The following is a 15,019-nucleotide window of genomic DNA, read 5'->3' as shown; positions in this document are numbered from 1 at the left end:
GGAGAATAGCTCTTCAGAGCTCTACTTTTTGTCTCTCAAAAACATGTATAAATTTGTTAAGTCTGCCTCCCTCAAGAAAAACCACTTCTACACTATTAACAGGTTGTACTATACCCCCCAAAAATTGCAAAGTTTGCTCCGAATCCACCTCCCCGATGTCCCAAATGTGGCTTGATAGCAGCAGACGATCTGCACATGTTTTATGAGTGCACTCAGCTGAAGGGCTACTGGTGTAATGTAGGGTTGGCATTGACGGGTATTTTGGGCTTGGAAATCATCTTAGACCCATAGCTAGTTATATTTGGTCTAGGCCCAGGCACTATGAACTTTGTATCGAGACAACATACAGGCCTTTTTCTATGCTTGATCCTGTTGGCCTGACGGGAAATCTGCATATTATGGAATGATCTCACCCCCCCTATATGAGAAGTGGGTCCGGGTGGCTTTGAATATGGCAAGATTGGATCGTAGTGAGGGAAACATCTGGTCGCCCTTGGTTTGCTGGGGTAAGGAACTAAGGCTGATCTAAATTTGGTCTGATGATTACACCAAGCCTCGTACAAAGAAGCTGGCCTGGTGGGGCCGAAAGCGAATGCAGGAACATTGACCCAGGGCGCCTAGGATCAACAGGGTCTGATATGTTATGATGGCAGACGCTTACGGTGGTATGAGGACTAAAAAAACAAACAAAACAAAAAAAAAACATTTTTAAATGAAGAGAGCTATTTCCAACAAAATACATTTGTTCACGCACTTGATACCAATGGTCGTACCTATTAAGTTAAAAATGGTTGTCAAACGGAAAAAGAAAAGATGGTTCCTAGAAATTTAAAAGAAGTAATAGCTGAAGAAGTTCAAGGGAGACGTTCTCAAGCTTCAATGTATGAATGGGATTGTAGTAGCATTTGTAGTATACAACACAAATCTATTGATAGTTTTGTACATTTTTTACGAGAATACAGTACAAAACAAGTGTTAAACAGAACATGAACCCCTTGCATGCTCATGATGGCCCCCGGCCATCATACGTCAAGCTGGGTGTGTGCTGACGATGGCGGGGGCTGTCTGAATCCGACCCACTTTTGAAATCACCCGTACAGCGCACAAATTCACGGCACATGCAAGGGGTTAAGATGTTACAAGGATTAGATCCTTGTAAAGTCAGAAAATATACTAGTTTGCAGGGTCATTCTCTAGCTTGTCTTTCTAGAAAAGTGTGTTGAAGTGTGTTTCATCATTTAAGAATGTTAGCAGTACATTACTCACAAATGCGGAAGTTAGTAAGAAGATTATACTATGTAAAGAGTCCAGCATTATGTTTAGCTGAAATAAACACTGCTCCTTTGCATAGTTCAGAATCAGATGTAAAAAAGCTTTGTGATGAGATACTGTTTAGTTTTTTCGGTCCTGAAGAAGAATGTAGAGAAGGTGAGAGTGTCATTAATGTAGGTGTTGAACAAGAGGTGAAAGATTCTAGTACTCAAATGTTTGCAGAAGAAATTATAAAGTTTAAAGTAGTTTGTAGTAAAAAAACAAATTATGTTTGTATCTGTTGTAGACGTAGTCACTATAAAATAAAACTAGGAATGTTGATGTGTATTTTAAAAGTGAAAAGGAAAAAAATGATAAGTGGGAGTAATTTGGTGGTGGAAGGTCATTTGAGTTGGGTACTGATCAATGTTTTTGTAAGTATTGTTACAGCAAACTAGAAAAAATAAATTGCCAGCTAGAGCTGTACATAATAACCTAGAGCTAGAAGGTATTCCTTCAGAACTAGAAGATTTAAATAAATATGAATGTTTTATAATTCAATCTGTGCACCCGTTTCAGGATATTGTTCGTATGGAGCCTAAAACAGGTAAGCTGCCTCCTACAGATTTACTAGGAGGTTTAAAAGGAAGAATTGTGTATGTACCTTTGGATTTACAAAAAAAATTCAAACAGTTGGTGTAGATCGAGAAGAAATTGAACCAGTAGTTATTCTAGGTAATGGTGTACCAATAAAGAGTCAGAAAATATGCAAGAGTTGGTAGATGTGAGCAAACTTAAAAAGGCTACATTGTATCTTATACAGAACAATATGTATTATAAAAATATACCTGTGGACGAAGAACAAATATCTTTAGGAGATGAGAGAGAAATTTCAACTGGCCAAATTGAAAAAGTCGATGTCTACCGGACTGAAGACATTTATGAACATTACAGTATTTATCCTTTACAGTCAAAAGAAGAGATTGGAACTACTATTGAATTATTCTAAATGAAGAAAGCAAAGGGAACTCCCATGAGTGTTTGGGAAATAATTTTTATCAGCGCGTTGTTTTCCACTGCTGTTCCCCACTGGAAAAGGTAGACGATATGAAGAAAGACCTGTGCAGATTCCAGCCTTAGAATATCGCATAACAAGATTATACTCAGAAGATCCAAGATTTCAACAATTTATTCCATACATATTTCATCTTTTGTTTGAAAGTGACTTGTCTGCTTTTTCATATCCAGTGAATCACATATTAAAGACAGGAGTTCATCTTACAGATCTGTCTGCAAAGGAATTCAAGCACAAAGTAGAACAAAAAGGTGATCATGTAGAATCTCAGTTGATTAATTTGATGGAGTGTCAACGTGGTACTAATGAGTATTGGTATCGTTGTCATAGAGAACTGAAATATATGCTAAGGAATTTAGGAACCCCCTACATGGTTTGTTACGCTAAGCTGTGCAGAATACGCATGGGACGATTTACATGATTTTCTTCGAGAAGCGAATTCAAATGTTAAAAACATTGAATTCAAGACACCTGGAGAACTGTGTTCCTTGGATCCAGTCAATGTGTGAAGATATTTTAATCATAGGTTTCAAACTATGATGAGTTTTATCTGCAATAAAAAGAACCCAGTTCTTGGAGAAGTTATTGATTTCTTTTGGAGAAAGGAGTACTAAAGTACTAAGCCAGAGGTGCTCCTCATATACATATGTTATTATAGCCTTATAGACCGCCGTAGAGGGCTATACCAGCTATTAAAGGCCCTCTCCAGCATTAAAGGCCCTGAGCCGAAGGCGAGGGCCTTTAACAAGGGAGAGGGAGTTTAATAGCCGGTATAGCCCAGCTATGAAGGGCTATTAGGCTATTAGAACATTCTGCCACTAGAGGGCAGAATGTTCCAACAAAAAAGAACAAAGCCTTATGGGAGCGTGAGGGGATTGGAATCCCCTCAGGGTCCTTGAAGCCTTTGTTCACAGCCAGAGCTGTTAACAAAGAATCATTGGAATGTTGGAGCTCCAGGCTTATACCAGCCATTATAAGCCCGGAGCACTCCATTGTTTTCAATGGAGCTCCCAACATTCCAATGTTCTAATATGGATTAAGGATGCTCCTAAATTTGAAACCGATTCTGATGAGACTGTTTTATCTTTCATTGAAGACTATGTTACATGTGGTATTCCAAAAACAGCAGAAGAAAATACCTGTAGACAGCAAGTTTTAAGGTTTCAAAATCATCAATTTGGAAAGTATTGCCGACGGAAATACAAGTTGAAGGAAACAATTTATACAAATGTCGATTTGGTTTTCCATGTCCAGTAATAGACAAAGGAAGAGTCAACAGTTTTATGTCAGCAGTGAGACATACTATCACTCAAAAATATCCAAAGAATACTTACAATATAAAGAGAAGTGAAGAATCAAAGTATATTAATGACTAAATTCCAGTAATTTTGTCAATGTAGAATGCTAATATGGATATACAGTATGTTGCAGCTAATTCTATTGCTGTTGCTTGCTACGTTACTTCTTATATAACAAAATCTGAAAAGACGGAGTTAAAAGAAATGTCCGAAGATATTTCACAAGAGAAGAGTCTTAGTAAGAAAATGTACAGCTTTAGTTTGATGATGCTTTCCCATCGAGAGATTGGATCCTAGGAATGTTCATATCGGTTGACATCTGCAACTTTATATTCAAAGTCAACAGGAATCGTTTGGGTAAGTCTAGGTCTTGCAGCAACACAAAATCATGTATTGAAATATGTACAAGAAATTGAATACTTGGCACTAAATAAACCGGAAACTACAGATGTTCTTAAAACAAATATGTTGGATATGTACTATCATAATAGAAGTACACATCTGGAAGAAACATGTCTCTATGAAGTAATGCAACATTACACGTTTAAGAAAAATGTTACTGAAAATATAAAAGAAGGAAAACATGCAGTGATTGGATGTGAAGGTTGTTTGGTAAAACATGCCAAAGTACATCTAATTGATCACAGGAAACTCAGTTGTAATACTCCAGATAAAAGTGATTTTTTTATTTAGCACTTCTAAAACTCTTCAAGCCTTGGTGGACTGAAATGAAATTACTTGGAGATTTTGAGTGTTATGAAGATTCGTTCAATGCATGTAAAAATGGCATTGAATGTACAATTTTTCTAAATTATTTGCAAATGTTGAACAAAGAGATTAATCAAGAAACTATGATTGCAGCAGAAATAGCTAGAGACAGTACTCAAGATAATCAGAGTTCTGCTGCACTAAGTCAAGATCCATTGGGAGAACCCATTGTTGAAAATGAAGTAGCAATAGCAATGAGTGAAGTGCAAACGGCTATGCAACAAGCACAACAACACACTATTGAGTTGGAAAACTTAGAAGAACAACTGAATATTGAACAGAAAGATATATATCAGCAACTTACACAACAGATACAACATGGTTTACTGAATGAAAAGAAAGAATTACAATGCTCATCATTTAAACCTATGTGAATGTACATCAGTGGTCAAGCAGGAACAGGAAAAAGTTTCTTAGTTAAAGGTTTGAGAAGTTATCTACAGAAAACTACTGACTCACATATATCTTGTGTTGTAACCGCTCCAACTGGGTTAGCAGCACACAATATTAAAGGGATTACATTACATTATTTACTCATGTTACTGGTAGAACGTGAAAATAAGGTGGAATATCACAAGCTATCTGGAGAAGCTTGTTATGAAGTGTCTAAAGTACTGAAGAAAATGAAAGTTCTGATAATTGATGAGGTAAGCATGGTCTCAAACGTAATGCTTCCTTTTGTACATTTAAAAGTGCAACAGATTTTAAAAACAGATTACAATGTTCTGTTTGGAGGAAAAATTGAATTGTACATTTAAGAATGCAACAGATTTCAAAAACAGACTATGATGTTTTATTTGGAGGAAGACATATAATTGTATTCGGCGATCTATTACAACTTACTTCTGTGAAAGTCCAACCAGTTTTTAAGACCCTTGTTCTTGAAGACACTAAAAAATCATTGGGAAGTAGTGGAAATTGTAACATTTGGTCTCATTTTGAATATAAAGAACTTATTAAGAATATGCAGTATGGAAATATTCTTCAAGATATTAGAATTGGTGTCTTGACAAAGGATGGCAAAGAAGCTTTACAAAGTCGGCTACTAAGACACGTGTTTCCAAATAAAAATATTGCACCTGCAACAATGTACCAAAGAATTGCAGAAAAGAAGCCTATAATTTGTCTTATGCCAACACTGACGGAATGCTCTACATTCAATGAAGAACTGTTGAAGCTGGAGAAACAACTGATAATGAAAATGGAAGCCATTGATAAAATACAGCATGAAGGAGTTACTATTCTTTTAATCATAACAACAAACTACTTAGGGGGGGTCAAGGGGCTAGTTTTCCGACTCAGACTAGATACATGCCCCAGTAAGCACATGATTCAACAACAAAGAATATCTAGGAGTCTAGACACACATGGAGTCAAAACACACAACTAACATTGACATGAAAGCATAAGAAAGGGGTGGAGACTACATACATTGATCGCGTCACATACAGGTTAGGACACCTATTATGGGTAAAAGTTTTCCCATCAGTTGTCTAACTGTGCCACCGCAATCACATCATTTGGGTTCTCCTTACCCAGGAGTAGGTACCAACACAGTCACACAGAGCGTAAAAAGGGACTGTGAGAATAAGGAGGCCCTACAGTACTGATCTGTTAGGCGGACACAGTAGAAAAAAAGTAGAAGACAAAGCAGTGCAAATAGAGTGACAAGTGAAGAATATAAAATTAGGTCAGGCTGAGTAGAAGAAATACGTTTTAATGATTTCTCTCAGCTCCCTAACTCTAAAAACAAACAGTGTAAGAGACAGATTTAACAGAATATCCGCTCAACGAGTGGTCAACATGTTTCTGCATATGAGAAGGTACTCATGCATTCGTCAGGACCTAGTTGTTGCTACTGCTGTATTAATAGTGAGATATAAAAGGAAAAATATCACCTGATTATCAGGTTCAAATGCTCCACCACAATCTATAAAAATCATGACAACAGAAAGAAAAGTGAAAAAACACACATGACATTGTCAGTCTTACTTAACAATACACTCCGATATAGTGTTATTGTAGTGATTTGTCAGAATAATTCGTATGACATATACACACTCACCCAATTAATGTGGGGCTCGCGCCTCACCTCACCTGGCTGCAGCTCAGGGTAATGAGGAGCACAGCTCTGTTTAGAAAAACACACATACACAAAAGCTTTCAATAATACACCCAAGTAGGTATCAAATAATCGAAAACCAATTAAAAATCAAAAAGAGCAGGGGTAACCCTTGGCAGTCTCTAATTGTATGATGGTGACCGGAATTCAGACTATATCATTGTTACGTCTCAGTATAGACCAAGACCAGTGTATCACGTTAACTCCGAAGGATAGTACTAGTCAGCGATGCCATGTGGGCACAGAGATAAATGTGCCAAATTACCTCTGTCCAGTAGTATTAATCAATGGTGCCACACGCTTATCATAAACAAAATATACCGCGTTGAAATCCTCAAGCGATCTCACAGCAGTAATAATCAGCAGTGTCATGTAGTCACAGAGCTAAATGTGCCACATTGCCTATATCTAGTAGTATTGGTCACTAATACCACACGCTTATCACACACACAGCATTCTGCTTTAAAGTGCTCACACGATCTCCAAACGGTGTTTCCTAGGTGAGCTCTGCGCTGTCTCTAGTAGCCGAGCTTCAGCCTCTAAGGGCGTGTCACTAGTTAATGCAGCCTGCTCGACTCACTGAATTGTTTATGCGCAGTCACCATTAACACACGCCCGTCCTTTCTCATATCTCGCTCTCGGACATGCTCTGTGTATGAGCGTGTGCTGATGGCATGCGAGGCGGGCTGTTTGACAAAGGACAGTACGCGAATGTTGGCGCTTACCTCTCTGTCGGTGTCTCCCAGCGTTCCTCTGCGCTGGACTTGGGGAGGCACCGACCGGAGGCGGCGCTGCGAATTTCATGACTTGTATTCTCTCCTGCGCCCTCTTCTTGGCGCAAGGGATTGTGGTCAAGATAGTTTAATGTTACGAACTGCGGGTTGTTGCACGAGCGATACAAACAAAATTGCAAATATGGTAACATTCAGCATGCGCCACCAATCCCTGGGCTCACAATCTTCCCAATTATTCTAAATTTTTATTAATAGTGTGGTGAATAAATCACGTTTTGGAAAGAAATAATAAACTCATAGAGGTATTGGGAGTATTTTAGCACATAGTGACACATGCTCCAGTGGCATAACTCTATGCACCGGCAACTCGTCAACATCACTTTCTGTAGATCGTAAGACACCAAAATCGGCAGTGCTGTTAGGGTGTTAGTATATACCATGGCGATTCAAACTAGTGCAACTCTACTTAATCAGGACCCACCCATGCCTCGTGTGTCAACCATTGTAATATATGCCCTCATCCGGGAAGCCCATGTCTAATAGTGATTAATGTCTAAGACACTTAGTTCCCATTCAGAGCGACATCCATGGAATTGGTTCGTTTAGCCCCTCCTTATCACTATTAATCCTGTATACCCATTTTTGTTCTTTTCTGAAAAGAAATTTGGCGATGTCAGGACAGTGATCAGGAATAGTGGGTTGTTCCAGTATGGTCCACGTAAAATCATTTGGACCATGGCCTACTTCAAGAAAATGTGCGGTAAGGCGCGTTGCTTGTTTGCGGCACCGGATGGTACTTTTGTGCTCACAAATGCGGGTTCTGGTTTTCCTCGTAGTCATGCCCACGTATCTTTTCAAACATGGGCATGTGATGAGATAGATGGTATTATCACTATTGCAGTTCGTGAATTTAATCTGTTGCCATGGGCGGCCTGTCCCAATCTCGACAGTCGTTGATTTTGTCGTCTGAGGACAGACAGAACAATTGCCACATGGATGGTGTCCCTGGACAGGAGGGAGATCCCATAGGGTTCCCACCTGTCGAGTCGACCTATTTCTTGGTCGAGTGTGTACCACCTGATCTTTAATGCTCTGACCTCTCTTAAACGCAAACAGTGGTAAAGGTAGTGTATCGCCGGTGTTCAGAATGGACCAATGTTTTTTTATAATCTTTTGGACCTGATTGGATCTAGTGTGAAACGTGTTCACGAAAGTCATCCTGTTTGGCTTTTCTTTAGGAGCTGACAATTCTAGGAGGCCTTCGCGGTTGTTGTTCGAGGCCCTCTTCTTCGATTGGCGTATAATTGCAGCAGGATAATTCTTTTCGCGCAGTTGTTCTGACAATCTGGCCGAATGTGTTTCAAACGCCTCTTTATTGGAACAGTTCCTCTGCAACATCAGGAACTGACCGAACGGTAAGTTGTTCCTTAATGCTCTCGGATGGCAGCTTTCATAATTCAGGAGTGCATTCCTGGCCATGAGTTTTCTGTATAGTTCTGAGGAGAGGCCGCTGCTTGTGGCCAGAATTAAGAGGTCCAGGAATGGTAACTGGGTTCTACTGTATTCGATTGTGAATTTCAAATACACATTGCGGGAATTCAACCGGCAGTGAAAGTCTATCAGATCAGTTTCAGAACCTCTCCAGACAACGAGGATGTCATCTATGTATCGCTTACAAACTCGGAGCGATACATAGTAAGGATTGTCTTGGTTGAGTACCTGCGTCTGTTCAAAGACATGGACGTACAAATTACCTAAGCTCGGCGCAAAGACACTCCCCATACTCGTGCCCGACGTTTGGAGATAGATGTTATCCTCGAATTTGAAATAGTTCTCTTTCATGGCTAATTCCGCCAAGCTCATGATTACTATTCTTTTGCCAGAGAAATTACAGTAAAAATTAGACTCTTTGGAAAAATCTATATCTAAGACTGCTGGTTTGGGAAAGACCTTATATGTATGTACAAACTGTAGGGTAAAATTAGAGCGTAATTTAGATGTTGAAAAAGGTTTTGTGAATGGAGTACTGGGAAAAGTTGTTGATTATGTAAAGTGTTATAACAGAGAATATATTGAATATTTGAAGATTAAATCTGATCATATTGACGAGGGGAAACAGATTGGATGCTGTGCTGTTCATTTCTTGCTTGTAAAAGATTTGTATGTTCATAGAGAACAATTTCCTCTTTGTTTAGCATAAGCATAAATCTCAAGTTTTAAGTGTAGATAGTGCTTTGGTAAATATTGGAAGTTCAGTGGTTAAAGAGGCTATGGCATATGTTGCATTGTCTTGAGTAAGAACTTTATCTGGATTGTATTTGATTGATTTTGATGAGAGAAAGATTAGTGCATAAGCAAATTGTGTAAGAGAGTATAATCGGTTAATGAGACTGTATGCTCCCAACTCAGGTGAATATCCAGTATATGAAAAGCATGTAGTATGTACAAAACAAACACACTACTAAAATAACCCCTGCTAACCCCCTTGGTAGCTTGGCACGAGCAGACAGGCTTATCTCAGAGGCAGTGTGTAAAACATTTGTGAACACATACAGTAATCAAATGACAACAGTACAGATGGACACCACACAAGTTGTATATTAACAATAAGTATTCTTTATATTGATTTAAAACAAGACCACAAAAGACAAAAATCCACAATAGTGTACTTAAAATGGTAGAATTAGCTTACTTCTCTTTAGATCTTAAAATGCAACACTTTGAGTCAATGTACCTTAAGATGCATAACGCTTCTACAGGATAGTGTTGCAAGAATGGTGAGGCGGTTGTCCTTATATGCAAATAAGGTGAGGGGTTGAAGATCCGGTGCAAAGAAACAAAGATGGCGTCTTCTTCTTGATGCGGCACGCTCCTCCGATGTTGAGAGATGTCTCGACTCGATACGACAGCTGCAGCGGCAACACCCTTGTTCAGTGATGCGATGACTTGCGGCTTTGGCCGCGACACTCTTCTCCGATGATGCAAGATGCTTCCCCTCGATGCGACAGCTGCAGCGGCGCCACCCTTGATCAGTGATGCGACGACAGTGGCTGCGAGCGCAGCACGCTTCACCATGGATGCGAGGCGATTCTGCAGTGCAATAAGACAGCTACAGCGGTGACACCCTTGCTCAGTGATGTGACAGCAGCGGCTGCGATGGCAACATGCTTCTTTAATGTTGTGAGATGTTTCTTGTAATGCGGTGCAATGCAACAGCTACAGCGGCGACATCTCCGTGATCCGACGGCAGCGGCTGCAACGGCAACATGCTTCTTGTTCGTGAGTCGCGCTTCCAGCTCCTTGCAACATGCAGTCCCTCAGAAGGCCCAAAACAGCTGCAGGCACTTCCAAAGAACTCTTGGGGAGCTGGGGGTTGAAGTCTGTTGTGCCTGCGACTTCAGCAGGAGGCAAGATCATCTCTCAAGCCCTTGGAGATCCTTCACAAGTTGAATAAAGCACACAAAGTTCCTTTCTCCTTTCTTTGGCAGTCAGGCAACCACTGCAGGCCAATCCCCCAAGCAGCACTTCGGCTTAGGGAGAGTCTCTCCTCAGTTTCTTCATGTTCCTTTATGTTCCTCTCCTCATTAAAGGTTTCATCTTGTTTCCCAAAGTGATCTAAAATACCTGGGTTTGGGTCCCAATATTTATACAACTTTTCTCTTTGTTCCATGAAGGCAGAGAGGCCTTTGCCTAGTCCAAACCAGTTCTGGTCAGTTCTGGGGCACTCTGTTGACATGACTCCATCTTTCCTTTCACAGTGCACGGGCAGAGGCATCAGACGCACCACAGGAGGTGGAGTCAGCCTTGTGGAGAGAAGGCACAGTCCTATTCAGGTCCCTGGTGCAACTCCTCCCTCCCATCTATTCACCACTGGGCTGACTCGCCCTGTCTCCTGGAATCCCCAAGCCCCTGTCACTTAAACTCCAGACAAGGAATACACAACCTAGCAGAGGCAGGCTTGGATAGTTAGACAAGAAAATAACTTCTTTCTAAAATTGGTATTTTCAAACACAGAATGTTAAAACCAACTTCACAAAAAGATATATTTTATCATTCTGAGTTCAGGCATACTAAACTCGAAATCCAACCTACTTCCCTGAGTCAGTTAGGATTATAAGATGTAACTATCTAACTGCCCATTCTGGTCTATGGGGAATAGGTAGCCGTGCAATAGTGAAAAACGAAAATGGCTGTATTTCACTATTAGGATTTGCCACACACATCAGGGCTTGTCCTACCTTATACTTACAATGCACCCTGCTCGTGGGCCTACCATAGGGGTGTCCGATATGAAGAAAAGGGATGGTTTGGGGACTGGCAAGTGGGTGCACATGCCCAGTCAACATGGCAGTACCAGACTGCACACAGGCTCTGCAATGGCAGACCTGAGACACACTTTGCTTCTGTGGGTGGCACAACCAGTGCTGCAAGCCCACTAGCAGCATTTGGTTTACAAGCCCTGGGCACACTCAGTGCACTGTACTAGGGTCTGACCAGTAAACTAAATCAGCCAATCACGGAATCACTTGTCAGGCTCCGTCTTCTATACTCCTCGGGGCTGTGCTGAATAGCCTATACCCTCCCCCACACAACGACCCTAGAGTCTGAAGTAAACAACACAGACTACCAGAATGGTCCCATGAGAGCGGGAAAGGAAGGGGACAGCGGGAAGGGAGATCTGAAATGACAAGGACAGTTGTTTAGAAAACACCTCCCCTTGGCCCCACAATGTTAGCCTCTACTGACCTTCCTTATACTTAGAATGCAAGTTTCCAAACCCCTACCTGAAAAGGAAAATACTGCAGACTCTGAATACAGGAGAATAGGCACAGGGCGATACCAGGGACTGCAACCAACTGGAAGGCAAGCATGAATATCACAATGTAATCCTATTCTTATGTGAGGGTTTTATATGCACCAACAAGCTTACATTACATACCAAAGTAGCTCTTTGTTCAGTCTAGGGTTGCACAATGCCCTCTGATCAGATACCCCCTGTTGCTTCTCTCCTGTACTGGGATAAAATAATGAAGAAACGTTGTGGAAAGAAATCAAAGTTGAATACAGCAGGTAAGGTTAAATCACCCTCAAACAGCTCCTGCCATCACAAATTGTTCGTATAGTCTTAATGGATTCAATAGTTTTTTGACTCCTCTTGTGAATAAGGAACCATGTGATACACTCGGATAACGGTTTGAGCCCAAACCGCTCTGTAATCCGTACTCAATGAAAAAAGAACAAACAAAGCAAGTACTGCCACAAAGTTCTGTCCCAACGGAGTCGGACAGGTAACAGGTTTCTCCCTGCAATGAGAAAGCGTATGCCTTTCTCGTCCAACAGGGAAGAATAAGCGTTGGCTCCACTAGAAAGAACCGAAGAGAGTATTGATGGTACACTCAGCCGCGTGTACCCGGTAAATGACCCAAACGACTTACACCCGTACCAGAACAGGGTGCACCAGGGTCAACACAAAGGAAAGTGTCTACCTAAGATCTTACCGCAACTCTCACGTACCAACCGCTATGTCGAACTCAGCAAGAATTATCGGCACAGTCTGTGGATACGTCAATACCTTATTTCCTGGATTTGCGTAGCAGGCGTCGTTACGTGACGTTGCCTCTCGGCTTTCTGGGAAACGTAGTCTTATGTACAAATGTCACCAAATGCCACGCATAATGCGGACAGCGGCACTCTATGGCTGTATTCCTGACATCACTAATCCATACATTAATTTATAATAGGGAGAGCATTTGCACTTTAGCACTGATCAGCAGTGGTAAAGCGCCCAGAGTCATAAAACAGCCAACAACAGGTGAGAAAAAATAGAGGAAGGCAAAAAGTTCAGGGATGACCCTGCAGAAAGAGCCAAGTCCAACAATGTTGATGAGAGAAATATTAGTGCATATGTAAATTATGTGAGAGAGTATAATCGGTTAAGAAGACTGTGTGCTCCAAACTTAGGTGAATATTCAGTATATGAAAAGAGTGTTGTATGTCCAAAACAAACATATCAGAAAAACTGTAGTGAGGTTGGAAAGCAGAAAACGCAATTAAGAGAATTCTGAGGCTTAAAAAGAAAATAAAGATGGACACTGTTAATGATATTGTAGGAATCCAGGTAGAAAATAGTTCAGGTATCAACTGCTCTGCTAATGTTATTGTGAACGTTGTGTTTTTTCTAGAAAATCTACATCTTCAAATAATGGAGAATCGAGAAAAAATATTTTGTTGCATAATATTTGTGAAAAATTGACAATTGATAAAACTAAAATCCAAACTGCTTCTGGCATTCAGCATCTTTTGGATATATGTTCTGGTTCTTCACAATTTACACTTAATGTACAGGAAGATGCTCATTAATTTTTTATGCTTATGCTTGCTGCATTGGAAGGTGAAGGAATACATATGTTTGGAGTATTTTACAGATGGCATCATAAATGTGAAGACTGTTCATTTTCTTCTATCACTGAAATAGACACTAAACGATTCATATATTTGACATTACCAGATTGCAAAACAGTGTCTTTTAACATATTAGTGAAATTAGCTAATCACGATATGAAGTGTAATCACTGCAATTCAGAAATGTTGTCAACATTATTTATAGAAAGATTTGAACAATATATCATTTAAATGCTACACCATTGTAGAGCAGATGAAAGAAAATTGGAAACGAAAATTAAAAATGTGTGGAAAGTCAAGTGTCAATTTCAGGAAGAACCTTTACAGCAGTGGCGATTATTTTCCATGATAGACCTAGTTCAACATCTGGATACTATACTGTGTACTTAAGATGCAATAAAGGATAGACACTTTGGGGTCGATTCCGATTCGGGAAAAATCGCCGTACGGAGCATTTTTCCCGTACGAATCGTACCCTGCAACGTCCCCCGTACGTATGACGAAGTACGAATCGTACCAGGAGCTGGACTCCATACGAATTGTACAAAGACCGTACGAATCAAATCCCCGTACGAATCTCCCTCGGAACCCGCTGTACGCGATATCCGAACGGTTCGCGGCTGGTTTTTCCGACCCAGCAAGTACGATTCGTGTCGGGTACGCACTGTACGACGCTTTTTCTACGGGAGCCGAAAACATCCGGAGAAGCAGAACTCACCTTGAAACAGGTATGGATACAGTGGGTACAGTGCGTACACCCCATGATCACAGGGGTACGTTGTGTACCCCTGCGATCATGGGGTGTATGCACCGTACCCCGCGATCATGGGGTGTACGGACCGTACCCCATGTTCACTGGGTGTACAGTGCGTACACCCTGCGATCGCGGGGTACGGTGCGTACACCCCATGATCGCTAGGGTACGCACCATACCCCTGCGATCATGGGGTGTACGGACCATACGGTGTGTATGTGATTGTGTGCTATTCCGTACGAATCGCCCTTACCTGACGTGGACCGTACGAATCGCGTCCTCATACCCCGGTCGGGATCGTACTCATCGGGTCGTACGGCATGTTTACGATTCATACGGAGAGGGCTCCGGATACGAATCATACGGAAGTTTTTTTTCCAGGATCGGAATCGACCCCTTTGTAATGATTCCCACTTAGAATTTAAATGTTGGTTACCTAATGAATTACCAAATTCATATCTAATATTTTTTATGCCAAAGTTCTGAAAACAACATTCGGCCGATTGGGAAGATATCAAAATTAATGAATTAATGAGTTGTTTTTGGATATTTTCAATGGAAACAGTTTGGTAAACATCATTTGGCCTATTGGGAAGATGTGACCAATTACTGTTT

This window comes from Lissotriton helveticus, chromosome 5_1, assembly GCF_964261635.1.
Source record: "Lissotriton helveticus chromosome 5_1, aLisHel1.1, whole genome shotgun sequence".
Classification (NCBI taxonomy): domain Eukaryota; kingdom Metazoa; phylum Chordata; class Amphibia; order Caudata; family Salamandridae; genus Lissotriton; species Lissotriton helveticus.
This window is presented reverse-complemented; position numbering follows the sequence as displayed.